The sequence below is a fragment of the Sus scrofa genome, chromosome 4, assembly GCF_054392235.1.
Source record: "Sus scrofa isolate SSC_HxYL_T2T_F1_AM1 chromosome 4, Sscrofa_HxYL_maternal_Yorkshire_Landrace_v2.0, whole genome shotgun sequence".
Taxonomy (NCBI): domain Eukaryota; kingdom Metazoa; phylum Chordata; class Mammalia; order Artiodactyla; family Suidae; genus Sus; species Sus scrofa.
In genome coordinates this window covers 83536254-83562378 of record NC_139386.1, presented here as the reverse complement: position 1 = coordinate 83562378, position 26125 = coordinate 83536254, and the positions used below count along the sequence as shown (strand labels likewise).

The following is a 26125-nucleotide window of genomic DNA, read 5'->3' as shown; positions in this document are numbered from 1 at the left end:
GGTAGCAACCTGTGAATGCCACTTGCTGCTGAGTTAATACACTTGTATGTAAGGGCCAAGGTTAGCTCAAGGTCATGATGAGGTGGATGGAGCAGAACTCCGAGGTGCAGATATTGAGCTGAGGTGGGTGGTGGGTTCCCCTGGGGAGTGGCTGTTAGTCATTCTGAGTGGACATGGGAGGAAGGGAGGCAGTTCTGGGACCAGTTTTCTTGGGCTGCCCTGACAAAGGATCACAAACTGGTGGCTGCCAACGACATGGGTTTAGTGACTTACCACCCTAGGGGTCAGGAGTCCAGGGCTAAAGTCAAGGGCTCGGCAGGCCTGGGCTCCTTCCAGAGGCTCCATCTAGGAGAGCAGTCTTCTCGCCCTTCCCAGCTCCTACAGGAAGCCTACACGCCTGCATCCAAACCCAGCAGCAAAGCACTGAGCCCTGGCCGCATCCCTCTCCCTCTGCTGTGTTCCGCTTCCAATCTTTTGCATCCTGGGGGTCACACCAGAACCGCTCAATTAACTGGAATCATTTCCCATCTCCAGGTGTTTACCTGAGTCTCCTCTGCAAAGTCTCTTTCTTCCATTAAATTAGCATCTTTGCAGGAGGATCTGGACGTGAGCATCTCCGAGGGAGATGGTGTTACCCTTTCACCACAGAGCTCAGCGGCAAGGATGAAGCACAAGGGACGTGGTCTGCGAGCAAGGTCAGAGTGCTTTCCTGCTCAACAGTGGAAGGGCCAGCTGCCCACCCCCAACCCTGTCCATGTGCTTCTGGCTGATCCTCACCCACTTCCTCCAAACAGAAGCTGCCCTCATCAAGCTCTGAACCTTCTCATGCTCTCAGGAACCTGTGTTGGCGGCATTCTTCCCATTTCAATGTATTTCTCTGGTTTCCCAGATTCAGCAAATGGTTTACGCTTAAAGTGAGCTTAGAGACAACGGGAAGCAATTATCCCCTTGCAGGGCTTTTCAGGAATATAACACGCTGGAAAAAATGCAGGGCCAAGTGGTTCTCAGGACGAGAACTGTACTGTAGGGTAGAGTCCTCTGTGCACAATTCACCTTGCTGGAATCGGCGTTTCCACCGGAGTCCTGGGGGGCTGCTCAGATGCTCCTCACTGTAGCCTCAAGCAGCGCCCCTCCCTCCTCCAGCAGGCTGTCCATTGAGAGGAATCTGCCAGGTCTGCTCCTCTCTGCCTCCTGCTCAGGTCTGCGTCTCCCTGTGATTAAATACAGGGAGACAAAGGTCTCTCACTGCCCAGTGTTCACGGAACCAGGCAGGAGGCAAGCAGAGCGCCTTTTAGAACTTGGCTGGGAGAAGGCAGGTGAAGGTGAACTTTCACCTTCCAGACAAGGTCACAGTGGGGTCTTCTGCCTCATGGGAGGGACCCCACTCCCCTGGCTCCTAGCAGGTAACTCCCAGAGCATATGCTTTTACACATGCTCCCCACATTCCAGTCTGGGTATCGCAGCTGACACACAAACACAGGACACATGTTACAGTAAAGGAAAATTTTAAGTGAATAATCTTCAGAGATTCCAAGGCTCAAAATGGGGTGGGGGATAAATTAGGAGTTTGGGATTAACGGATGTATGCAGTACCACACATAAAATAAACAACCAGGACCTATGGTGCAGCACAGGAAACTACATTTAGTATCTTATCATAACCTAATAGGAAAGAATCTGGAAAAGAATATGTATGTGATATAACTGCACACCTGAAACTAACACGATATTGTACATTAACTCTCCTTCAATTAAAAAATATGGAAAACCTATTATCATTCAGTGTAACTGCTGCTTCTCTTTTCTTGCTTCCAGACAGGGGCTCAAACCATTTGGCGGCATGAGAAACAAGACCTAAGATTTTGCCTTGTCAGGTAAGTCACACGTCTCTGCTTGGGGAGCATCTTATTTTCACCGTAGAATCAGGAAAGTTCAGGATGTTTCCTCAAGTAGGAGCAGCCCCCTTCTCCGTCAGGTTACATCCTTTTCATTTCTTCCCCTTCCAGTGATGCTCCTGCTTCCCCCCGAGTCTGGAAGCCAACAGGTTAAAAGCACCACTGCTCAGATACAACCTCCAGAAGCAATGGACGGGGCAGTGACAGTGACGGGGATTTTCTTTATGTTACTGTAATTGAAGACATTTATGTTAACTGGCTCGTTTGAACTGTTCCAGACAGTGTACAAATGAACACTTTTTCTTTGGTAATGAACCCTGGAATAATTATGTATTTCATCAGTATTACCGTTACACAGAGTGGGGCGCCCCTTATGCAATATCACAGGGAAGGAGCCTCCCGCATGTATTGTACTTACATAATCATTTGTCCAAACATAATCAAGGAGGTAAAGTGTACATTTAAACATAAACGTGCACGACTGGCAGTGCTCCTGAGATGTTTGTTTGGTGTTAACCTTCGCCATCTTTTGGGTTTTATTTCAGGTTTGCTGTTTACTCTGATTTACTTGTGTTTTAAACTCCAAATATTTCATAAAAGCATTGATCAGGAGCTCTACTTCAGCCTTATTCAATATTTTTAAAATTCCAGAATATGCTCAAGCCCAAAGCTGCTTGTTATCTAGGGCCGGGACGTTGCCCACCATGAGAGCAGGCATGTCACCGTCTTGGTTGGAGATGCCCAGACGAATCATGAGGGGCAGTTTACCGCCCATGACTGTGTCCTTCCACAAGTTTTTAAAACAGGAGGTAAGGGCACTGGGCACTTGGCGGAAGTGTGTTCTGTTCCCCTACACTGCAGGGCTCTGGGAGGGACTGGGAGGGAGAAGGGGGTGTGGAAGGAGGGCAGACCCAGAGGAGCAGGGACTCAAAGCACTGACTGCACCTGGGGGGAGGTTTGGGGCAAGAAGGGCTCCGGAAGACGAACTCCATTTCTAAGGTAGGAATCGATGAGAAGTTGTGAAGGCGTAAGTCTTCAAGGTTGACGTGAATTCTAGAGCACTTGTGACCTGGAGCTGAGCCCTTGAGTAACTGTCTTATAGGGACTTCAGATGAAAGTGAGAGATGGAGCACAGACCTTTGAAAGTATTTGAGAATCCCAGAGGCTCCTGGTTACCAGGACCTTTCAGGACCGGACCCGGAGATTGGGTTCAGCAGACCCAGGCAGAGACTCCTGAACTGTCCAGGTGACATCACATGCTATCGAGGAGACTGGAGCAGCGCGCACAGCCGACCACTGTGGGATTATGAAATGCCCTTTGACCCAAGCTGCTCCAGTGTCCCTGTTGCTGAAATTCGGCCTCTGTTCACTGGTGCCAGATAGGAATATACAGGGACAGAGTTTGGGGCGAAGTAGAAAGGAATAGCTTTATTGCTTTGCCAGGCAAAGGGGGCAATGACAGACAAATACCCTCATAACTGGGTGCCCCCCACAGGGGTAGTGAGGAGTCTTCATGTCCAAGGAGCTGGGCGTAGTCAGCTGGTGGACAGTCTTCTGATTGGTCAGTGGTGAGGTCATCAGGAGTCAGCAGCATCAGCTGTCTGGGGACTACTGGTCCACTCACTTGTGAGCAGCATACAGTTCACTTTTTCCACCTGATGGGGGTTTCAGAGCCTAGGAAACAGCTCAAAGGATACGGCTCAGAATATTATGCACAGCCTTGAGGGGGAACTAAAGGTCCTTGACTTTGGTGAATGGCTAAACGATTATTATTTTGTTTCACTTGACCTTTTTTCTTTCTGCATTTTTTTCACTTCTCTGATTAAATCGACTCTGAGTTTTTCTTCAGCCAAAGAGCAGGCAGAGGACATGGTGGGGATCTATTCTGGAAGGCCCCATAGGGTCCTGCTCAGTTACAGAAGCACGTGGGGGGCTGGGGGGCAGTCTGGGAGCTGATGAAACACAGACTGGAAAATACAAGCAGGCTGACCAGTAAAAGTAGAAGAATTAGGATTAGACCAAAACTGGCATCTCTTCCTCCAGAAAAGTGAAATTGAGCAAAAAAGATGGAGCTGCAAATAAATTTTGAGCTCAACAGCCTGTTTGAAAAAGTTGACACAATTTCATCCATGTTTTCTAGAAGTCCGAAGCAAAATCATCTCCTGACGGCAGGGAGCAGACACCCACAAAATGCCTGAGAAGTTTTCAAATGGAAGAGAACAGAGACAAACAGGTTTGGGACTTGTCAGAGGTCCTTGAACACATGCTGAGTGCCTGGAAATGTCACTGAGCTTGAAGGCCACGTGGTCTGAGAGGCCTCTGTGTCTCCAGGCCCCTTGGGATGGAGCAGGAAAACAAAGGCAGGAGGACGGAAGTCCCCTGGGCCAAGTGGCCAGCAGGCCAGTTGAGGGTTTTGGCAGGTGGGTAGCTGAAGGGTCAATGCCCAGGTCTCAGGTGTGGCCAGGGCAAAGCTGACAGGTGGGGAAGCCTAGGCTCCAGGCTGGGGGCATCTGCCTCTGGGTACAAGGGCCTGGGGCCTGGGGTTGAGGGGAGAGGGACCACTGTGATGTCCCCCCTGCTTCCCATTCCTGTCCTGGGCTGTTGCAGAGTCTTCCTTGCTGTTCTTTCTTCCATTTTTTTCTTGGCTTAAATTCACCAAAATATGTTTCTGTCACTTGCGATTTAGATTCCTGACCATATACTGTTAATTTTCTTACAGCTTTCTGTCCCTCCAATAGCAAATTTCAGGTTAGAAGGAGGACAAAGAAACCCCTTGGGGGCTGGCCTCTGCTTGCTTGCCCCTCCAGGCTGCCCCACGCTCCCCACAGAGTTCTGCAGGGCAGGGACCCCTCAGCCTCCTTGAGGGCTGTCCCAACCCCTGTAAATGCTCTCATTACCCTACCCTGTAAACATTCTCATCACCTAGGAGGTGAATGATGCTATTTTCTTGCTGTCAGGAGTTAAAAGATTTATTGCAGGGGAAATGATGGGAGTAGAATTTTTTCGTTATTTAGAAGGAAAGCAAAATACTGATTTGAAGAATTTTTTTTTTAACTCTTTTTCAAAGTATTCTAAAAATGGGGACAATGGATTTTTTTCTTTCTTTCTTTTTTTTTTTTTTTCTGGAGGAGAGAGGATAAAAGTACTAAAACTAATATAGAACTAACTTCCTGCCATAATGATGGCTATGGTTTTTGCAGTGAGTATCTGGGATATACATAAAAATGTTAGCAATGTTTTTCAAATAGAAAACATAAATAGGTTAAACATTTTGACCTGAGCAAAGCCATCCAGACTTAACTTTGCACTTAGCATGGCCCATCTGTAACTTTTCTACTGTCTCCAAAGCCAGTTGCCCTGGAAGATGGCCTTTATCTGCTCAGTTAATACTGTTGGGTTCACAGTGTGAACTGTCCTATCCCCGTTTTAAAATGTTGATCGCCACGTTTTCCTCATCTTTGTGTAAATATGATGATCGATTTTCACTTAGCAGTAATTCCCTGATTTGCTGCAAGTAAAGAAATTGGAAAGATGAAAAACAAAGCAGAACAAACATCCTGATGTACCTTCAAAGCTCTTTGTACTTCACTCTGGGAGGTGACAGTCCCCGGAGGGGGAGAGGTCGGATGCTTCTGTCCTCCAGGAGCAGCTGGCTGGGCCTGGGCTGCAGCTGGGATCCCTGTCTTGCAGGTGGAAAGGACGGGGCCAGGAGCCTGGGGGTGTGGGGACAGGGAGGGGCGGGAGTGCCGGGCAGAGCCGGAAAGGGGTGTGTTGGGAGGGGGGAGGCTGGTGGGAAAAGCCTGGAGGATGAATGGCTGGGCGTTTCCAAATGCAAATTTGTGAAGCGAGGACACCCTGGGGGTTCAGAGACTAACGCAGGTGACCTGCAAGATGAACTATTTTGTTTGTCCTTTTTTGGGTCCATCAGCGTTTTCACTGGTCCATCGTTGCCCTCACCCTTTTACGCCGCGGTCTCCACCAGCTCCCACACGCGAATCGCTTTTCCATCTCCTCTTTCTCTTCATGTCTCCCGCGCATTGACCGTGTACCCGCCACGTTTTGCTTTTACTCCCGCTCATCATTTCCCATCTGGAGTTGCTCTTTCTCTGGAGGCCGCCGCCCAGGTCAGTTTTACCCCGCAGCCCCCCAGGCCTGTTCTGCACGTTTCCTGCCTGGGCCCTGCCCTCCCCCAACACCTTGCCCTGGGTTCGGCCCTCCTCAGATCTCCAGCCGTGGACACGTGACAGTCTTTCTTTACTTAACTTCAAAAATCTATAAAATTGGTGACCATCCACCGTCGCGGTGGGTACCTATTGTTTCAGCATAATAGTAAATCGTCCCCTTTCCCTCGGAAACGGATGGTGCATCGCGCTGTCACTGTAAACCCTGTTAGTTAAAGGAGAGGACTTGGCGCTGCACCAGGCAGGGGCCAGCGCTCCGCACCCTCCGTTACGGTCACCAGGGATTGTCTCAGGATCAGGCTTTCCTCTGGCTTGCTCCCACCTCACGCTCTACCTGACGTCATCCGTGAGCACAGAAGTTCCACCAGCGTCCCTCTTCCCAAGCCGCACGGGCACTCCTGCGCAGGCGCACAAGCACCCAAGGTCATCCCGTGCCATCCTTGAGCCCGCAGGATTCTTCTCCAAGACCCCAGGGGTGCTTTTTCTGTGTTTCCTTGGGCTGCAAGGCTCTTTAGAGATTATTATGTTCTTTTTGTGTCTGTACCAGCTGATGGTAGCTCCTTAAAGGGAACGATTGCATTTCGCTTCCGTTGGCGCCCTTGGCCTTGCACAAGTGCTGAGCGCCTGGCGGACCCTCGGGGCCTCTTGAGTGTTTGTCCTGGGCGCTGAGACAGCAATTAGCGCCTCCCCTATGCTCAGGGAGGCGCTGGCGCGTGGCAATCCTCCCAGTGCCTTCTCTGACCGGGAGTTTCCCTGGCAACCCGTCTTTATGTGATCTTCCAACTTCCCTTTTCTACCTCAAAACGTCTAATTTATTTGCAAAAACTTGGCTTCACTGCTAAAAACCGCAGGAGTCTGCCAATTTTAGACTCTCGTATTTGCAAGAACCACGTAAAAAGGGCCAATTTGTTTCTATTTTATCATTTTAAAATACACTAAAACACAATTTGCAAAAGAACATAGAATGGCTTCTTTAAAGACTTGCGTGCCAGGCAATGGGGATGAATTTGTCCTGGGGCGCCCTCCGGAGCAGGGCTGGCACCGGTGGTGACCCAGCGTGAACCTCCTGCAGGTAGCTGGGGTCCGCGTGGCCTGAGGCTCCTGAGGCTGGGAGAAGTCCATCCCCCAGAGCTTCTGGCACAGTTGAGCAGGGTCTGCGCAGCCCACAGCAGAGCGGGCTGTGCACAACCCAGACCAGCGGGGCCCTTCCTCACTTTCCACTTAAAACAGTAGCTTCCAAGTGGCCCACACGGAGGTCAGATGTCAGATGTCAGAGGTCAGAGGGTATCCCTGAGCAGAGCAACAGCCTGCAGAGCTCAGCCCTGTGCTGCCTCTGAATGGATTTCTGCTGAAATTCGGCAAATATCGGTGTTATAATATTCTAGACAGATGTCAATATTGTAAAAGACCAAGCTCTATAGTACATTTAATTCACTTTGTTAGTGGAAAAGTTAGAAATTTTATATTTTATAAATAATTTCCCATAAGTTCAGACCCATTTATGGTAATAAATAAATAAACACATACATCTGTAATAAAAGCTATCTGAGGTTGTCTGGGAATAGTATTTTCTTAAGAGCCACACTTCTTGGAATAGAGATTTTTCCCTTTTAAGCTCAGAAACCTAAAAACAAAATGAACAGTCAAAGTAATCCAATCATATTTAGAAAAGTTTTCTAAAATTATTTCGTATTTCTCTGGCTCCTTATGTCCCAGAAAACTTTTAAATTTTGTCATTATATGAAGTGTAAATTATAGGAGTTCTTGAAGTGGCTCGATGGGTTAAGAACCTGATGTAATGTCCATGAAGTCACGAGTTCTATCCCCAGCCTCCCTCAGTGGGTTAAGGATCTGGCATTGCCATGAACTGTGGTGTAGGTGGCAGACCAGGCTCGGATCTGGCACTGCTGTGGCTGTGGTATTGGCCGATGGCTGCAGCTCTGATTTGACCCCCAGCCTGGGAATTTCCATATGCTGTGGACACAGCCATACAAAGAAAAAGAAAAAAAAGAAGTGTAAATTATAACATTTTCAGCTTCAACATTTTAATACTTCAAATATTATTGGGATTTATCAACTACCAACTATCAACGAATCCACTTAGAGCCAGTCCCATCTCTTTTAGCACTTATTCAATGCAACACGTGGGCTTTGTGGTCTGAGTTCTAATTTTTCATTGTCTTTTTCTTACTTCCAGATTTTTAATTGTATTTCCGGGGTCAGCTGGCCCTATTCGTGAGTCATGCATGCTGTGGGAGCCTGGTCTGGGTCCCTGAGTGACGCCCTGCCTGTGGGAGCTACAGGTGGCTGCCTGGGCTGGGTGCTGCCTCCACAGCTGCCTCATAGACCAGGGTTGAGGGGGGGGAGCCCTGCATCTGCGCCATCAGGGGGAGGAGGCTCCCAGATGCAAACAGCTTTTCATTTTGTTCCAGCTCCTATTAATATTTTAAATGGATCGCTTCAGGGAGAAACCAACTACACTGAAAAATGTTAACCCTAAATTATCAACTTAATGAACATGGAATGAAGACAAAATCACTTTGGAGTCAACATAGAGATAAAACAGTTTGGGGAACACCTTAAACTTGGATTGAAAATCCTTACAGCTGTCCCTACCTGCTTGGAGAGCTGTCACATGGACCAGAACTTCGTATGTAATTGCTCTGAACACACAGCACATGGCTCAGACACCACTGACTCTTAAAAGCAGCTCAATGCACATGAAGATCATATGCTCTTGGAGGGCAGGTCTGGGAGTAATCAATGGAGGTTTTGAACAATGGAGATTCGGGCTCCATGAAAGAAGGGAACTCCGAGGAGGGAGCATATGATGGTAAGTGTGTGAAAAGTCTGGAAAAATGTGAGAGTGGACAGGGGCTTGCCTCTTTGACGAGGGGATCTCTGAAGCACTGTCCACAGACATGGTGTAGGCCATCAATGGAGAGAAGCCATCCCAAACCAGTGGCTTTCTCTGTGCACGCCCTGGAGAGCATTGCATGGATTTGTTAATAGATAATGAGGTGGCCTGGGCTTATAATCACACACAAGCCAACAAGCAAACACAGGTGACAGAGATTCCATTTATAAATTTATGTCAGAACATTGGCAGATGGAAAAACTGAGAATCCGCAAAAGTGTTCCATGTCATGTCTTCAGGGAAATGCTGATTAAAACAATAATAAGATACCACTGCACATCTATTAGGTGTGCGTTAGAATGGTCAGAACCCAGATACTGACATCACCAAATGCTGACTAGGGCGTGGAGCCACAGGAATGCTCAGTCACTGCTGTGGGAGTACAGGATGGTGCAGCCACTTTCTTGGTGGTTTCTCAAGAAATTAAACATATTCTTACCATGTGACCTAGCAATCATGCTCCTTCGTATTCATCCAAATGAGCAAAAACTTATGGCATACAAAACAAACTGCACATGGATGTTTAGAGCAACTTTATTCATAACTTCCAAAACTTCGAAGCAACCAAGATGTCCTTTTGGGAGGTAAATGAATAAACTGTGGTCCATCTAGGCAATGGATTATTATTCAGCTTTAAAACAAAATCAACTATCAAACCATGAAAAGACATGGTGGAAACCTTACATGCATGAAAGCAGTCACTCTGTAAAGGCTACACACTGTTTGATTCCAACACAGGACATTCTGTAAGAGGCTGAACTGTGGAGGCAGTAATGAGAGCAGGGGCTGCCACTGCAGTGATAACCACAGCAAGGAAAAGCACTCAGACACCTGTTTCCCTTGTTCTCAGAATGCCTTTCCAGAAGCTAGGAGAAAACTTATTGTAAATCAGCATGCCATATTTCCCCCCAGAGTGAGGAAGGGACCCACAGTCTGGGCCTCCAGCCAGAGGTGGCAGTGCAGTGACTTCTCACAATCGGAGTCACAGTGCCCCCTCCTGGCTATTTGTGGAGGGGCTGGAGTATTTAATGTTCCTGCAATTTCTAAATCCTTTTGGGATCAATTATACTAACATAAAATCTCTGGGAGTTTTATGGATAAGAAGCTAATTGAGATTTCGCCATGTACTTGCCTTGTATTTTCCATAGACTCTCCTTCAGTTATAAATGATTTTCACAAACTACCCTGGATATTCATTTCCTCTTGCATGTCAGTGGTTTGCTGATCTCTCCTGTGATTTCCTGGTGTTAGTGCTGTGAGGATTTTATGAAGACGGTTAGTTTTAAAATGCATTCTTCTGCTGATGTCTACTGAACACCTATTTTGTGCTAAGGACGTAGTTCAGACTGTGGGGAAGCGACAGACACTCCTGGGAGCACCCACCTTAACGCCAGGTTTCTGTGAGCCCCTCCGCTCCTGCCCAGGAGACTCCGTGGAAGACCCCACCTCAGCAGGCAGAGGCTAACCCTCCCGGAGCCCAGAGCCTGACCTCTCCATTCCTGTGTCCCCAAGTTATACCTTCTCTTTCTCCCATGTGCTTCATCTCTTGCTGCTACTGGGATTTGCTCAGGCTTCGGATGCACTGCAGTCTTCTCCCATCCTAAAGCCAGCACATGCACACATGAGCATGAACCGCTTCTTTTTAGTGCACTGTGCTGTGTCCATAGATCCTCAATAAATATTCAGTGAGTTTATGATCATATAAAGAATATAAATGCAGGCCAATGTCTGATTTAGAGGAAATGTTTCATAATTCTACGGGAAAGATTTGTAGAAATCGTGGACATGGACCTGTTTGTCTTACGGTCTAAAATGCTATTACCTAAGAATACGTTTTCCCCAGTTTTTCTCAAAGTAGATTGATTACTTGACCTCTTTGAGGGCACAGTCACATCTCATTTGGTCTTGAGTTCCCATTTTTCCAAGTGGTTTCTCGTCACATGATAAGTATTCAACAAACAGATCTCAAGAGATTGTATTTGAACAATGACTCACTTGTAAATATTCTTCGTGACCCGACATGTGAGCCTGGATGATGGAAAATGAACCATTTTCCCACGGGTGCTCTTGGACTAGAATTTCCAGGTAAATCACGTAATGACACTTTCCCTCCAATAAATTAAAACCTTGTGCCTTGAGGGCAGCCTCTGGTTCAGTGGGCTGCGTGGTTACCAGGAAGGCTGGCCGATGCAGCCTTGCCCTGGTATGTGTTTGTGGCCTCCATCTGCAGGCCTGGCTGCGTCTAGAGCCTATGACCGTGGTTCTTACTCGTTGCAATGTCTTACAAGCAAACACATACAGCTGGTTTCCCAAAGTCCCACAGCCTTAGACCGCTATCTTTAGCAGAAAAACCTAGGTATTTGTGAATGCTGAAAAAATCAGTAAAAAAAATTAGAGGTAACATTTATGTATCACTTGTGTTTATCTCATATACTTTGCAAAGGACTTTGTAAGGAAAGTCATATAAATTTTTTTAAAAAATTTAGTATTACTGATGAATGAAAATTCAAACTAAAGGCAGGGTGAGATTCCATTTTGGCTCTTTAAATAAAAACCATACCACCTGATAACACGAGGGACTGGGGGAGCATCTAAATGAGTAGGTTGGATATGTTACAAGTTTATGGATTTATATTAAAATTGGGAAAAATTTCTGCTTGCAAATATATGTAATTTACTTCCGTAAAACGTGTGTGATACTTGTGTAATGTGTAACATATTTTATATACACACACATCCCACTCCTAACTGTGTATTCTCAGGAAGTAATTCAAAAGAACAGTAAACCCATGCCCTACAAGAGGTGTGAGGTTGAATGTTTTGGGATCACAGAGGATAAGAACTATACACGTGTACAACCGAGACGTGACAGTTACTTTTTTTATTATTTTATGTTACATTTTCTGTTCTTTTGCTAACTTTTTGATGTGGAGGTATCCCTATTATTGAATTTTAGCCCTGCTTTTTTTTCCCCAATATATGCATTTAACACTACAGATTTCGCTCTAAAGCTTTGCTTTAGCCTTGGCCATCAAGTCTTGATATGTTGTGCTTTTATTAGAATGTCGTTCAAAATATTTTAATTTCTGTTGTGTTTTATAGATTAGTGTTGTAATTGATGAATTATTTAGAAATGGGTTAATATTTAAGAACTTTGGGATCTTTTTAGTTTTCTTGTTGTTAATAATTTTTAGCTTCATCCCACTCTAGTTAGAGAACATAGTTTGAATGACATCAATCCTTTGACATTCATGGAGGCTCAATTTAAGGCCTGGCCCATGGTCATTTTTGTTAATAGTCAATATGTGCTTCAAAGACTGTAAATCCTGTTATTCAGGGCTGTGCTCACTCTGTGTAAATGAGGTCAAGCCTCTTAATTATGTATTCATAGTTGTAACCTTAATTATGTATTCATGGTTGTAACCCAGTTTCTTAATGTGTTATTCAATTTCTGGGTTATTTTACTCAGCTTTTTTTACGTCACTGAAGACTGGCTTTCCTGTCCACTTGTCTTCTCAGTTATTCTGAGACATGCAGACTCTGCCATGATGTTACGATGCTGCTGCATCAGCTCCACTTTGTAAGGCCCTTTCTGCTCACAGCAACCCCTTGAGTTAATGCCGTTATCATCTCACAGATGAGCAGTCTCAAGCGCAGAGAGGTTACGGCCAGCCGGGGGATGCCTGGTCAGCACGAGCCCTGGATCTCCCCTCTGCTTGGAAACCCTTCCCAAGAGTTGACACAGCCCCTGCCAGCGGCAGCCTTCAAGCTCCGGATGCCCCTGGGCACTGCGGTCCAAAGCAGCTGCCTGCCCGCCAGTCACTCACCAAAGATCCAGTTTCCTTTTCAGGTGGTTATTTCTGTTTGTTACTATTCTGCGTCCTCTTTATTCACTGCCATGGAAGAGGAGACACTTCACAGGGCACCCTCTCTGCATCCCCCATACCTGCAACAGTGTTGGGACACGACAGGCACCCAGTTCCCACTCACGGCACACCTGTGCAGCGAGTGCAAGTTGGCGAGCTGCTCGGAGCTATGGCACATTGTGTGTCTCTGCCAGGAGCATCCTCCTGAGTGGTCGTTGCTGCAAAGAGGGCACAGTTCACCCAAAGGGGCTGAGGAAAGAGGGACAGGGGCTCGGAAGGACGGGAGCCCTAAGCTGTGAACTGCTCACAGTGACGAATCACACTCATCTGAATACTTTTCCTGCGGAGTCAGGAGAAGAGCTGGTACCACCGAAAAGCCAGAATGGTATGTAGGCTGCAGAACGAGATGTGTTGTTTTGAGTGAGCAGCTGTGATCTCAGCAGTACCTTTGAAACAAAGAAAGGGATCACCAGAGAGACCGGATTGTGGCCACGAGGGTGGGGGTCCAGGTCTTCCAAGTGTGTGACCTCGGATGGGCCTCGTAGCCCCCGAACTACACCTTGGGAAGTGGCAGCAGACCATCTACACAGGCCCTTACCTGCTGTGAATCTGTCACAACCTGAGCAGACATTTCAGATTTAACTCAGTGAACCACACGTCAGAGGGGCAAAGAGAAGATTAAAAAAACAAAACGGAAAATACGAACTTGCAATGTCACTCCTAGAGCGTTCCAAATGAGGAAACGAGACAAACGGCGCTCCCGCCCCCTCCTGTCACGCTGCCAGAAGGAAGCGCTGTCTCAGGAAACTGCAGGTGGAAAATAAGATACCTGTCAGGCTTGCTTGGGTACTGGGCACTCAAGTAGCGCCTCTAAACATTTATCTTAGAACTTTTCCTGTTGATTTATTTCTCAGAAAAATGCTATGTGTAGTAAACAAAACTGTCTCTTATCATAAGTACAGATTCTTTCTTAGCACCATCATGTCTTCTGCTCTGTGGCTACTTCTCCAGGGCTTCTGTGCCTTAGTTCTCCACTTCTGTCTGTAACATCCTGATGTCCTGCATGCAACAGAGGACAAGTCAACACAGTCACAGCAGTGAACCAACCAACGGCCAAGGATGGAGGCTCAGCTCAGCATCCGACTCTCAGAGCTGCCCAGTAACTCACAGCTCTTGTCACTATTGGCCCTCACATCTGGGATAACTTATTTTCCGTGTGTGTGTGTGTGTGTGTGTGTGGTTTAAATTCTGCTTGTGCGTTGATGCCGCCCATGGGTACATGCCATCTGGGATCTGAGCTGGGCCCTGACCCATTTGCGTGCCTGAGAGCCGGGAACCGGGCCTGGCTGGCAGCTGCCAGGCTTCTCCCAGTGAGCAGAGACAAAGGCATCTCTCCAACCCGATCAGACCACACCTGGGAGGGTCCAAGTTTATCAGGCTGCACCTGAAATTGGTGCTGTGAGTTCATCAGATAGTGAGGTAAATAAATAAGATAGGTATTCTTTGGCAGAAGATACATTACAGAGCCTAGATTCAACCAACCTCTTTTCCATATTGGAAAGAAAAATGGAGCAGTTGTACAGGAAAAAAAATATATATATTAGCAGGTGACAAACAGCAAGTAAGTACTAAAGTGAACTGTAAAAACACATTCTGGGAGTTCCCGTCATGGCTCAGTGGAAATGAATCTGACCAGCATCCATGAGGACGAGGGTTTGATTCCTGGCCTCGATCAGTGGGTTAAGGTTCTGGCGTTGCTGTGAGCTGTGGTGTAGATTGCAGAAGCGGCTCAGATCCTGTATTGCTGTGGCTGTGGTGTAGACCAGTGGCTACAGCTCTGATTCAACCCCTAGCCTTGGGAACTTCCATATGCCGCAAGTGTGGCCCTAAAAAGACAATAGACAAACGCACAAACAAACGAAAAAGCAGAGTCTGTTTAATAAGGATAGTCGAAGATACAAGAGATACAAATTCTTTCCACCTTTGATTGAAGAGCGATGTGAAATGATTTATATCAGCTTTGGCACATGAATCATGTGGTTTTGCACTTTTGATCCTGAAGCTCTTGTGGTGGTGATTTCAGCCTGTTTGTAGATTTCCTGAGGGTGGAGCCCGTGTCTCCTTCTTACAAAGTGATAATAAAACTGATAAATACGATCAAATGTTAATATGGTTAATGTTACTCAATAAATAGTTGTCAAATTAAAGAATCGTTCCAAAAAGATTTATTCCATCATAGTTTGTGTTTTATCCTGAAAATGATCATCTTTGTTCGAAAACCCACCTTTCCTCCTTCACTGACTTATTACAGCTTGTAGAGTGCCCGGTAATGTCTAAGTACTTTACATGCAATAACTTATTTAATCCTCTCAACAGTCTTAGGAAGAAGGGCTTTTGTTAACCCATTTGACAGAAGAGGAAATTGAGGTGCAGAGGTGTAAATTCTTTGTTCACATCTTCTCACTGCAGGTAAGGACCTGGTCCCCTCACCCCCAGGCCAGGTAAGTCGTTGTTCCAATGCCCGTCCTGCTGTTTCCTGCTGGTGTCCCCAGGAACCATCTCCCTGGAGACACCAAGCACTGAAATGCCGTCCGCCTTCTAACCAGAGGGCTTTCCTTTGACCTGGGCTTGCATGAGCCACTCACATGATTGCTTCGCAGGCGGTACTTGAGGATGATGGAGATGTCACATTTTTCTGCCTGCATTTGGGCCCATGGGTCTCTGCAGTGGACTGATCACCTCTGTAGAAACGGGGTCGGGGTGGGGGGAAGGGTGATGAGGGGAGCTTCGGGGGGCAGTGCAGGGTGGTAGGAAGAATAAGCGCCCCCTCCTGGGGACTCCAGGTGCGAGACACGGTTTCCTGACTGCAGTTAGTGTGGACAACTGTTGTCACCTCATGGCAAAGGCAGGGCTCTTGGCGGCCAGCAGCCATCGTGCGATAACAGTCTGCGAAGAAATCTCTGAAGGAGGCCAGATTAGAACCATCTGAATATTGCCAACTACTAAACCAGCTAACAACAGGATACTTGCTTTTCACAGCACCTTACCTGAATCAGCTAGAGAGGTCATGGTATGGTTTGTGCTTACTCGGTGGGAGAGTCTTGGTTTTTAGCAATTCATGTCATAATCCCTGAGACCTCTTTGAAAACACATGCTTTTTTAACAGAATATTTTTCTCATCTTTTTTTTGAAAAAATATCTTTATTGTAAGGAACTTCTCTACATAGGTACCCGATATTTTTATTTATGACAAAGGCACAGATGTTAGGCCTGGCATTTCCTTTTTAAAAACTATTTTTCACATGTCTTTTCTGATAATCTTTTGCTGACAAATTTCTCCTGGTGATAATAATGTGCTTACCTGCCTTAGTATTCCTGACAGCTAAGAAATATGTAGTTATGGCCATTTCAAGAATAGCAATAACTCACATTTAAGTAGTATCTCATATGAGTCAAAGGCTGCAGAGAACACGTTGCACATACCTAATAAAACCACCTTGAACAGTTCCATTATAATTCCATCTTGAAAACAGGGAAACTAACCTCAAAAGCACCTGCTCTGAGCTTTGGCAGCTCGCTGGTGGCAAAGGCAGAGGTCCATCTCCTCCCTGGTGCCTCGCCCTCCTCGGGACACAGCGGTGCTTTAACCATCCTTGTCGCCGCTCCTCCTAGCGCGTCCTTCGGAGACAGAGGTGTGCGGGCTAATGAACAAGTGGGGTGTCGGCGAGGTTCGGCCACTTCCTCGCATGGTCAGTATCAAAGGGGGTTTAAGCCAGGCCTCCTCCATGCCCAGAGATAAACTCCTGGACCGGCTGTTGTGCCATGAGAGGAGAAGGTCCGTGTGTTACCGCTCACTTCTACCAATGAATTGAGGAAAAAGTAACACCAGTCTTCCAAACGGTCCTCCTGAAAACGGAGGCAGAGAAAATGCTTCCTAACTCATCCCAGGAGGCCAGAGCTACTTGAATATAAAACCAGATACAGACACACAAGAACACCACAGAGTAAGATCTCTTAGGAATGCGGATGCAAAAATCCACCACCAGATGCTACCAAACTGAATCCAAAAATATACAAAAAGAACGATACATAATGATCAAGTGGGATTCGACTTAGGAATGTGAAACTGGTTTAGCATCTGAAAATCAATTAATCTAACACAGCATATCAAGAGACCAAAACCAAAAATGACAGGATCTTGCCGGTTGCAGAAAAGAAAATTGACAAAATCTTACATTCTTTCTTGATAAAAACACTCAACAGGAGTTCCTATCGAGGATCAGTGGAAACGAATCTCCCTAGTATCCTCGAGGACACAAGTTCGATCCCTGGCCTTGCTCTGTGGGTTAAGGATCCAGTGTTGCTGTAGCTGTGGTGCAGGCCAGCATCTACAGATCTGTTTCGACCCCTAGTCTGGGAACCTCCATATGCAGTGGGTGTGGCCCTAAAAAGACAAAAAATAAAATAAAATAAAATGAGGGGAATGGGGGAACAGCAAACAATAGAGTGCAATTGAAGAATGGAACTCTGCAGTGATTTTCTAGATATTTGACATTTTGGTGCACTTCTCTCAACATCATTGAGATTAAAATACAGATTTCAGTGCACTTATTTTAAAAGAAGAAATCATTTTAGCTGACCCATATCAAATATGGGGGCACTCTCTTTCCATTTATTTCTTTTATAACATGTGAAAGCAGTTTTCCTGGGTTTGAGGTCATTCCCCAATACTGGGACTATCAGTGGAGTTTCAACTGTAGAGTAGTAAAGTGAGAAATCTTGTCTCCTTTCTACCTTCTTTTTTTGCCATTTCTTGGGCCGCTCCCATAGCGAATGGAGGTTCCCAGGCTAGGGGTCTAATTGGAGCTGTAGCTGCCAGCCTACGCCAGAGCCACAGCAACACGGGATCCGAGCCGCACCTTCGACCTACACAACAGCTCACGGCAATGCCAGATCCTTAACCCACTGAGCAAGGGCAGGGATGGAACCCGCAACCTCATGGTTCCTAGTCGGATTCGTTAACCACTGCGCCACGGGAACTCACTGTCTACCTTCTTTCTCCTAAAGCCATCTGCAGTCTTGTGACCTAGAATGCTAGCTCGTGGGGAGACCACATTTCAATCAGACTTTTGATGTGCAAAAAAATTCAAATGCTTTCCTGGGGTCCAATGAGAAAGCCTGGGATAACAAAGCCACAAGTGATGTCTGGTGACCGAGGTGAGGCCACATGTCTGTTAGAAAGAGGAAGACATGGCTCAGGTGTCCCTCCAGGTGCATTCTTACCTGTTAGCCTGTTCCAGGTGTGTTCTTAACTGTTAGCCCATGGAATGAACAGACCACGTCACATAACCCTTCTGTCAGTCAAGTGGCACCAACTGGGAAATAAGCGTGCAATCTATCCTTGCTTTTGAAGCAATGTGTTTACCCAAGTCCCCAAGGCAGTGTGTGCACAAACCCAGTGCTGGCATCTCCATCCGAATCACTTCTGCCTTTGCTCATTTGTTAATGAAAGATTAGTCTTGCATTGAAGTTCAGAGATGCTTATGGCGTTCTGTTACTCATGAACGTTGAGTTTTCAAAGTCCTGTTTCACTGCAAGTGGGTCCCCTGATGGTTTCACCCACGTAAAGCAATTTATCTACAGCCTTTCTGTTCTCAGAAAGCAGCGTCAGGGCTCTGTTGCTTATTTAGTACCAAATGGGATTTATGCAAATTCCTCATCTGTGTAGAAATCGAATGGTTTTAGGGTGTCAGTACTTCTAACTTTTTGTGGCATTCATTATACCGGTTGCTGAAAAGATAACTGCCTAACCAAGCATGCTTTTCTTCAAGATTGATTTTTTTCCTTAAGTCACCATGAAGTGTATCATATTGCAATAGAGCCTGTTCTGAAGTACATTATTCAAGAGCCGTTTTCCTGAGTCACCATGAGAAGCACCTGCTTTCAAACCCTCCAGGTAGTGAGCATGAGGCCAAATCAATCCTTCGGGGTAACAGTCTCTTGTGTAGAGACCTGGCCAAGACTGGGGATCCCTGAGGCCACCTGGGAGGCCGTGGTCACACCCACAGCTCCAAGTGGACATATGACACTGTTGGATGGAATGGCTCCAAGGCACCCAAGGGTGCGCCCCCCCCCCCCCCAGAGGCTTCAAAACTGCATTCTCTGTCTCCCTGTGCGGGTTCCTAGGATGCGTACTGTATTGCACAATTACACATTTGGGAAAGCATAACCGTGTCCCAGTCTTGATCATGTAGTCAAATCTACCTCCTCCCCTCTTTTTTCTCCACTTTCGTCTTTAATTTCTCCAGGTTCTCTTCTTCCTTCTCTCTTCCGCTTTCTCCCTTCCTCCCTGATTCCTTCCCTCTCTCACCTTGTCCATCTGGCAGGTTTGCATCACAGCCCATACACATGGTAGGAGAGGGGGAAGAAAGACCCAGCCAGGTACCAGCCTCTGGCCATGCCTCTCAGTGCACAAAAGCATCTCTTGAAGTCTTCCTTCTCCTGAGACACCAGGGACTTTCCTCTTGGGATGCTCTGCAGCCAGACCAAACGTGGACAAGACGCTCCCCCACGTGCCTTCCTCCAAATGTTCCTGTCCTCGTGAGCACCCTCAGATCTCCGTGGAGCCTGCTCTGGGGATGGACCACACCCTGGGTTCCATAAACTTACTTGACCTTGAAATTTATTTTACCTAAACAACTCTTAGGAACATTCCAAGGAAACACTTAGGATGCAGCATTTTTGGAAAATTTCACAGTGATTCTGTCTCCTAGGAACAAAGACGCATCCATCCTGGCTCCCAACCCGTCACCCAAGAGAGGCACCACCTGCCAATGCAAAGCAGTCATTCCTGAATTTTCTGAAGTTTGGAATTTGTTTTTCAAATTGAGCTGCGATTCTCCTTCTTAAAATGACTATTCATCTCATGCTTCAACTTTTGTCTCCTTCTTCTAACTATATATAATCTCTTTTCACATGGAAATTATTCATGCACATAAAAGCAATTATGTCATCATTTCACTGAATGAAATCTCCTCTTGGCAAAACATTACTGATTTCTTCATCTGTGCTGCAGATGGCATGGTCTAAACTTTCCTCACCACATTTGTCGCTTTCCTGGTATGAAAACATTCTTGATATATATATATATATATATATATATATATTCTTGATATATATATACATTTCCTCATCTGTAATTATTCTGACCTAATCTAGCAATTTAATTAAAGGCATATTGAATGTCTTCTAGATAACAAGCATTCTGTTACCTGCATGGACGCTGCCATGGAGAAGCGCAGATGCAGAAACACAGGTGCTGGGTGCGGGCCTGAGTTTACAACTTGGACTAGGCAGTAGAGACGACCTTCTGTGTTTACACCCCTGCTCCCCCTTCTGCACCCCCTTGCACTCCCAAGCTCCCCTGTGGAAACAACCTCCTGTGCCCCCCCCCCCCCAGTGTGACTTTCCTCCTCTTCCGTGTTCGGCTACTGAAGAGCAGGGAAGCACAACCTACACTCTCCCTGTTTCCTTGCAGCACCAGGTCAGGAGGAAAACTAGGTTTCAACAGTTGGTTGTGCCCTGTGGCCCTGAAAGGTGCCAATGACGAGGCCGTGTTCTGCCTCCCTTTGCTGGCCGCATGGAAGATGCTCTCAGGGCTGCATTTTCTGAGTCTGCTGCTTTCTGGCAGTGGTTTTCGGGGGTTGAGGTCTCACTGCCGAATGTCAGGTGAGAAGGAATTGCACTCAGGCTTCCAGGGGCCAGTTTCCCAGGACTGGAGGCACTTCCTGCTCTGCCTTCTTGTCCTGCTGTCAGTTAGTCCCAATCTTGATGGTTCAGCGTGACACCAGCCTGTGGGGGTTCTCCTCCCGATGCCTTGGGTTGGGGGAGGTTCCTACCCAGCCCCAGAGCCTGGTCAGGCCTTTCTTCCAAGGAATCTTTAAGTGTCAGTGTATATACCTTAGTTTTTGCTTGAAGTAACCCAGAGTGAATTCTGTTTCTAGCTCCAAACTTTGATTAATAAAGTATTTGCTACCAGAAGTAATTAATTAATGGCCAGTACCTGCGATTAATGAGGGATGAGGGAGATCTGGGGTGATTTTACCCAAAAGACACTGGAGGAAGGTCTAGTGAGGGTTTACACACTGCTGAATTATGATGGGGGTTTTTCATCAGGTCCATGACGCATAGTGAGAAAAGTAACTCAAATTATTACCATTGTTTTTCCAGAATAAACTGTCTATTGATAAGATTTTATAGGAACAACGGGCTATTGAAATAGAAATAAAATGTAAGAATCTGAATGTAACTATAAAGTGGTGGTTTTGTTTGTTTGTTTATGTCCACACCCCTGGCATCTGGCAGCTCCTGGGCCAGGGATGGAATCCCAGCCGCAGCTACAGCAACACTGGATCCTTTAACCCAGTGCGCTGGGCTGGCGATGGAACCCTCACCTCCGCAATGACCTGAGTCACTGCAGTCGTATTCTTAACCCACTGTGCTACTGAGTGCTATGGATGTAGCTATAAAAGTTTTTTTTAAAAGACATGCCCTGAATCCAGCCCATGGTACGCTGGGCGCGGGTTATTAAAGGCTCAACGTCATTGACTTCCAAGTCCCCAGGATGGTCTGGTTGAGGCAACGGCTGTTGCGCAAATTGCCAAGAGATGAGACCAACCCTGGGACCCAGCATGGAAGTTAAAAATATGACTTATCTCATGAAGGGAGTTCCCTTCATGGCTCAGCAGTTAACAAACCAGACTAGCATCCATGAGGATGTGGGTTCCATCCTTGGCCTCGCTCAGTGGGTTAAGGATCTGGCGTTGCCTTGAGCTAGCGTGCAGATCGCAGATGTGGCTCGGATCCCATGTTGCTGTGGCTGTGATGTAGGCCAGTGGCTACAGCTCCAAATGGACCCCTAACCTGGGAACTTCCATTTGTTCCAGGTGGGGCCCTAAAAAACACCCCCCCCAAAAAAAAAGAAAAAAAAAAGGTGGATTCCTCTGTGATCTGGGCACTGGATTGTAAACTCAGGGCAAATATGATCACAGCTGCAGAATATGATTCTTTGGGAAATTATTTAGTGGCCAGCGAATCCTCCAGGATCCCCTGAAAACTGGTGGCTTCAGTAGTCAAAATTCATGGAAAGCGAGAGCAACCCTGTTAAGGAAAGTCAGATGTCTTAAGATGAGGGCTTCGCAGCTTGCTGGTGAAAACATGCTGGCAGCTTGCTTTCTGGCTGAGGACGAAGACATGACGGATAGAAGATGGGGAGGGGAGGGTTAAAAACATCAGGTGTGGCTGCAGGAAGCCAAGAGGCATCAGCCCCAGGGGTTTGCTTAGTCTCAGGTCCCTATTTACTACTATTTAACACCTTTTATTTTTTCCTCTCTTTTTGCCATTATTTTTACATAAAGTCTGTCAGTAGCAATCCATGTAAAATTTAGTTCTTAAGTGACAGTATAGTAGTAGAGAAGTAATAAACACCACCCAAGAAAGGGCACAGAGGAGTTCCTGTTGAGGCTCAGTGGGTTAAGAACCTGACTAGTATCCATGAAGATGCGGGTTCCATCCCCGGCCTCGCTCAGTGGGTTAAGGATCCAGTGTTGCTGTGAGCTGTGGTGTAGGTCACAGACGCGGCTTGGATCCCGAGCTGCTGTGGCTGTGGTGGAGGCCTGAAGCTGGAGCTCTGATTGGACCCCCAGCCTGGGAACCTCCATCTGCCGCGGATGCAGCCCTAAAAAGAAAAGACAGGGCCCAGTGACTAACGGTGCTTTGGGGAGAAGGGGATTCCATTTCATTTATGAACAGGGAAGTTGCATCATGTTCGATGAAAGATGAAGTTAAAGCTGTTAGTAGGGGTTTTACTGTGGTAAAATATGAAAATATAATATTTATCCTCTTAACCATCTGAAAGTGTAAAATTCAGTGGCATCAAAAGCATTTGCATCTTACCGTATATGTACAAGTATGTGTACATATTTTATATATGATATATATTATTCTTTTCTTGACAGTTTTACAATTTTATATTTAAAATTCACCTAGAAAAGTCAGTTTGCTCATGTCCTAGCAGGGTTATTTATGCATTCTCAGTGTGTGCTTTATCATTTTGATTATGGCCTTGTCAGTCATTTTCTGTGTAATTCTTTTCTTCTGGAGCAGTCGTTTCCCTCTTCCTGGTAAACATGTCACTGAACACTGCCCTGCTTACATTCATTCCCTGTTCTGCATTGAAGGTGGGGGTGTTTTCAGGGGGGTGTTTGCAGGTGGGTGTGTTTGCAGGGGGGTGTTTGCAGGTGGGGGTGTTTTGGGGGTGAAGGTGTCTGGGTCCAGACTCTGGTTTGGAAGGGAAGCTGGCCTCACCCCCAGGCAGTTGATTTAGAGATGAGACCTAGTCCGCAGATGCCAAATACATGGAGATGACTTTGGCCTCTGGGTCAAGCTCACTCTGGGTGCAAAAGGAGATGAGTGGACAGTAAGGTGTGTTTAGGACAAACCTAAAGACAATTAGGTTTGTGACACAATTAGGATGGGCTGGGCTTTGCATCCTGGTCACTGAAATCCCTCACGGAAGCATCCCTGTCCAGCAGCCCCCACGCCCTCTGGACCTGCCGCCCCCCCCCGCGCCCCCCCGCCCCCCCGCCCCAGCAGCTTCCCCTCCACACAGTGGCAAACACTCTGACGTGTTTGCTACAACTCTTCTCTTTATTTCTTTATCTTTCCTTCTTTTTGGCCCATGCCCTCCTCCCGCAGGCAGCAGACTGTTAGGGTCGATTTCTTCTCCCTTTGTTACATCTTTAAATCCCCCTTCCCTGCGGTTGAAACCGTGTTTATGAATCATAAATTTCCGAACACGATTCTGCTTCCCAATTTACACTCAGCCTGTGAAACTGGTCCCTCCAAATCTTAATTTTGGCTCAAGGGCTGCAAGGCCCAGGGCCGCAGGCTAGCGCAGTCTTGGGCAGCTCTGTACAAACCCCAGAAACCTTTCAAGCTGCCTGTGTGTCCACGAGCGAATACAGCACTTGGCCTGACAGATCTATTTTTAAAAACTGGACCTGAACAATGTAATGATCCTTTTCAAGGCTAACTTACGCTTTGCTCCATGGGTTAGGAAATCAAAAATACATTTTGAAAATGCATTACTGAGGGAACATGGACTGGGGGTGTAAGCTGTTTTTCCAAAGTGAGCACCTGACAAGTGCCTGTTATCTTTACTCTTCAGCTGGGCTCTGAGCAAGTGGCGTAATGGAAGAATACATATTAAATTACACACAATATAAATACAAATATAATAGAAATACATGGGGGCACAGTCCAGTACTGCAGTGAAATTCCATAAAAATGAACAACCAAAACCCATCATTTTGGTTTTTTTCTCTAATGCAGAGATTAAAGTATTTTGGAGCGAGCTATGATAGACTTATATTGAGAACTTTCCAGTCCAGCTCCCCCCGACACCCCACAGCTCACATCAGATGCTTATTATAAAAACCCTCATCTTTTGAAGATGACAGCGTGTCAGCCAGAGTTCTAGCTCTGGGAAATATAGAAATGAAGAAGCAAAGGCTTCTCGAGAGCCGATAAGATAACAGAACAGAATGAATATCATACACGGTATAACTTTCTTGCAGAGAAGATGCTCCAAGAAATGAATTCACAAAAGGCTGGAGCATGACCTGCTTGTGCGTGTGGAGTCAGATAAATCTAGGTTCGTCTCCGTCTCTGGCATCTGGTCACATGACCTTGAGTGTTTCAGTAAACCTCAAGGACTCATAAATGGATATGATACAACTTTCCCAGAAAGAAAATTAAATAAATTTTAAATGAAATTTAATGAACTGACTAAAAATTAAATGAATACTTCATCAAATTAAAAGGATTTTTATAGCGCATGTGACATCACGACTCACAAATAATGGACACTTAGAGAATAGCATCATTGTTGGCATTGTGTTTTAATCATGTGACTAATGGTGGTTGGTCACTCCTATTAAATGACAGAGCCTCTGGAAGACCATATGTGTGCAGGGTTACCGAGCACCTCATAGCCTTACACTTTAGGTTTGAACCCTGGCTCTAAGGGCTGAGCTTCCAGAGTTATTTTACCTCTCTGAGCACCAGTTTTCTCTTCTTTCACAGGCCGAAAATAATATCTACATTTCTGGGTTTTTTGAGGATGAAATGGAATAACGTTTTTTAAACCCCTTAACACATCATAGGTATTCAATAAGCTTTTGTAGGGTGAATCTCAGGGCCCTAGAAGAGAGAAGCCAAATGGTCTGATTTCTGTTTCCAAATCTGCTCTGTAACTGGTTGGGGATTTTAGGACATTCATTTCATTTTCTTGTCTAAAATATGAGTAAATTAAACCAAATCATCCCACATGGTGGGCAGACACGGCAGGTGGCGCTCTGTGCAGATTTCTCACAGATGCCAGATTGGGGTGGAAGTCGCTTGATGCGGCCAGCGGGAAGACAGGCTCAGCAGGGACCAGGACAGAACACAGCGGGTGGGCATTGCACCTGGTGAGAGCTGGTCCTGCTTTAGTGCCCACGTGGGACGGATGCCCATGTGCGTGCATGTAGTGTGGGTGACTGTGTGTGTCCTGTATTTTAGTGTCAACTCTGTCTCTTACAGCCAAACGTGTTTGTACGACAGCCTTTTCACAGGCCTTTGCTGTAAATAGTGGAAAGCTAAACATGATTCTTCAGAACTACCTGGCGGCTGCAATTCCAGATGTATTCTGGATTCAGCTGGTCAGGTACTGATGTGAGAGGGGGGGATGGGCTGCACACCAAGGGCTGCACCACAGGCCTTGGTGTCCACACACATCTGTTTCGTGCTGGCTTTGGGACTTTCTACTGACGTGTGAGTCACAACCCTCTCGAGGATCCAAAGACCAGACAAGGTGCTGGTTCCGTGATGGTGACGGTGATGGCGCTGGAAGTGGTTCTGACAATGAAGGACCTGCTAAGCCCCACTTCCTCTCCAAACTCAATGGAAACGTCTAGGTCTTGAAGAGGAAAATCAAAGCTGATGCTAATTACACAGACTGGAGATTCTCAGACCTTTGTACCAGGGGATGCTCCAGACAGACGTGTTACTCTGCTTCGATGAAAGGGCAGGTTTAGCTGAACGAGTGAGTGCTAAGGACATTAGCAAAGAGACTTTGAACACCTTTTATTGCAAATAAGTGAAAGAAAGGAACTTCCCCCAGTCCAATGAAGGTGTCGGTTAGTCTTTGCCTCCATGGGTCTGTGA

General features: G+C 46.4%; 1 long non-coding RNA gene and 1 other non-coding gene across 3 annotated transcripts; one reads left to right on the top strand and one right to left on the bottom strand.

Moving 5' to 3' along the window:
* Window positions 1-2587: 2587 nt before the first annotated feature.
* On the bottom strand, window positions 2588-2661 carry MIR9839 (microRNA mir-9839). Its single transcript, NR_128526.1, has one exon. It is a non-coding gene; the product is annotated as a microRNA mir-9839 (primary transcript).
* Window positions 2662-5659: 2998 nt separating this feature from the next.
* Window positions 5660-15081, top strand: LOC146403895 (uncharacterized). Of its 2 annotated transcripts, none has more exons than XR_014843844.1 (3): window positions 5660-6019; window positions 8509-11078; window positions 12463-15081. It is a non-coding gene; the product is annotated as an uncharacterized LOC146403895 (long non-coding RNA). The 2 variants fall into 2 exon arrangements; XR_014843845.1 differs by having other exon boundaries at window positions 5834-6019; window positions 12513-15081.
* Window positions 15082-26125: the final 11044 nt, after the last annotated feature.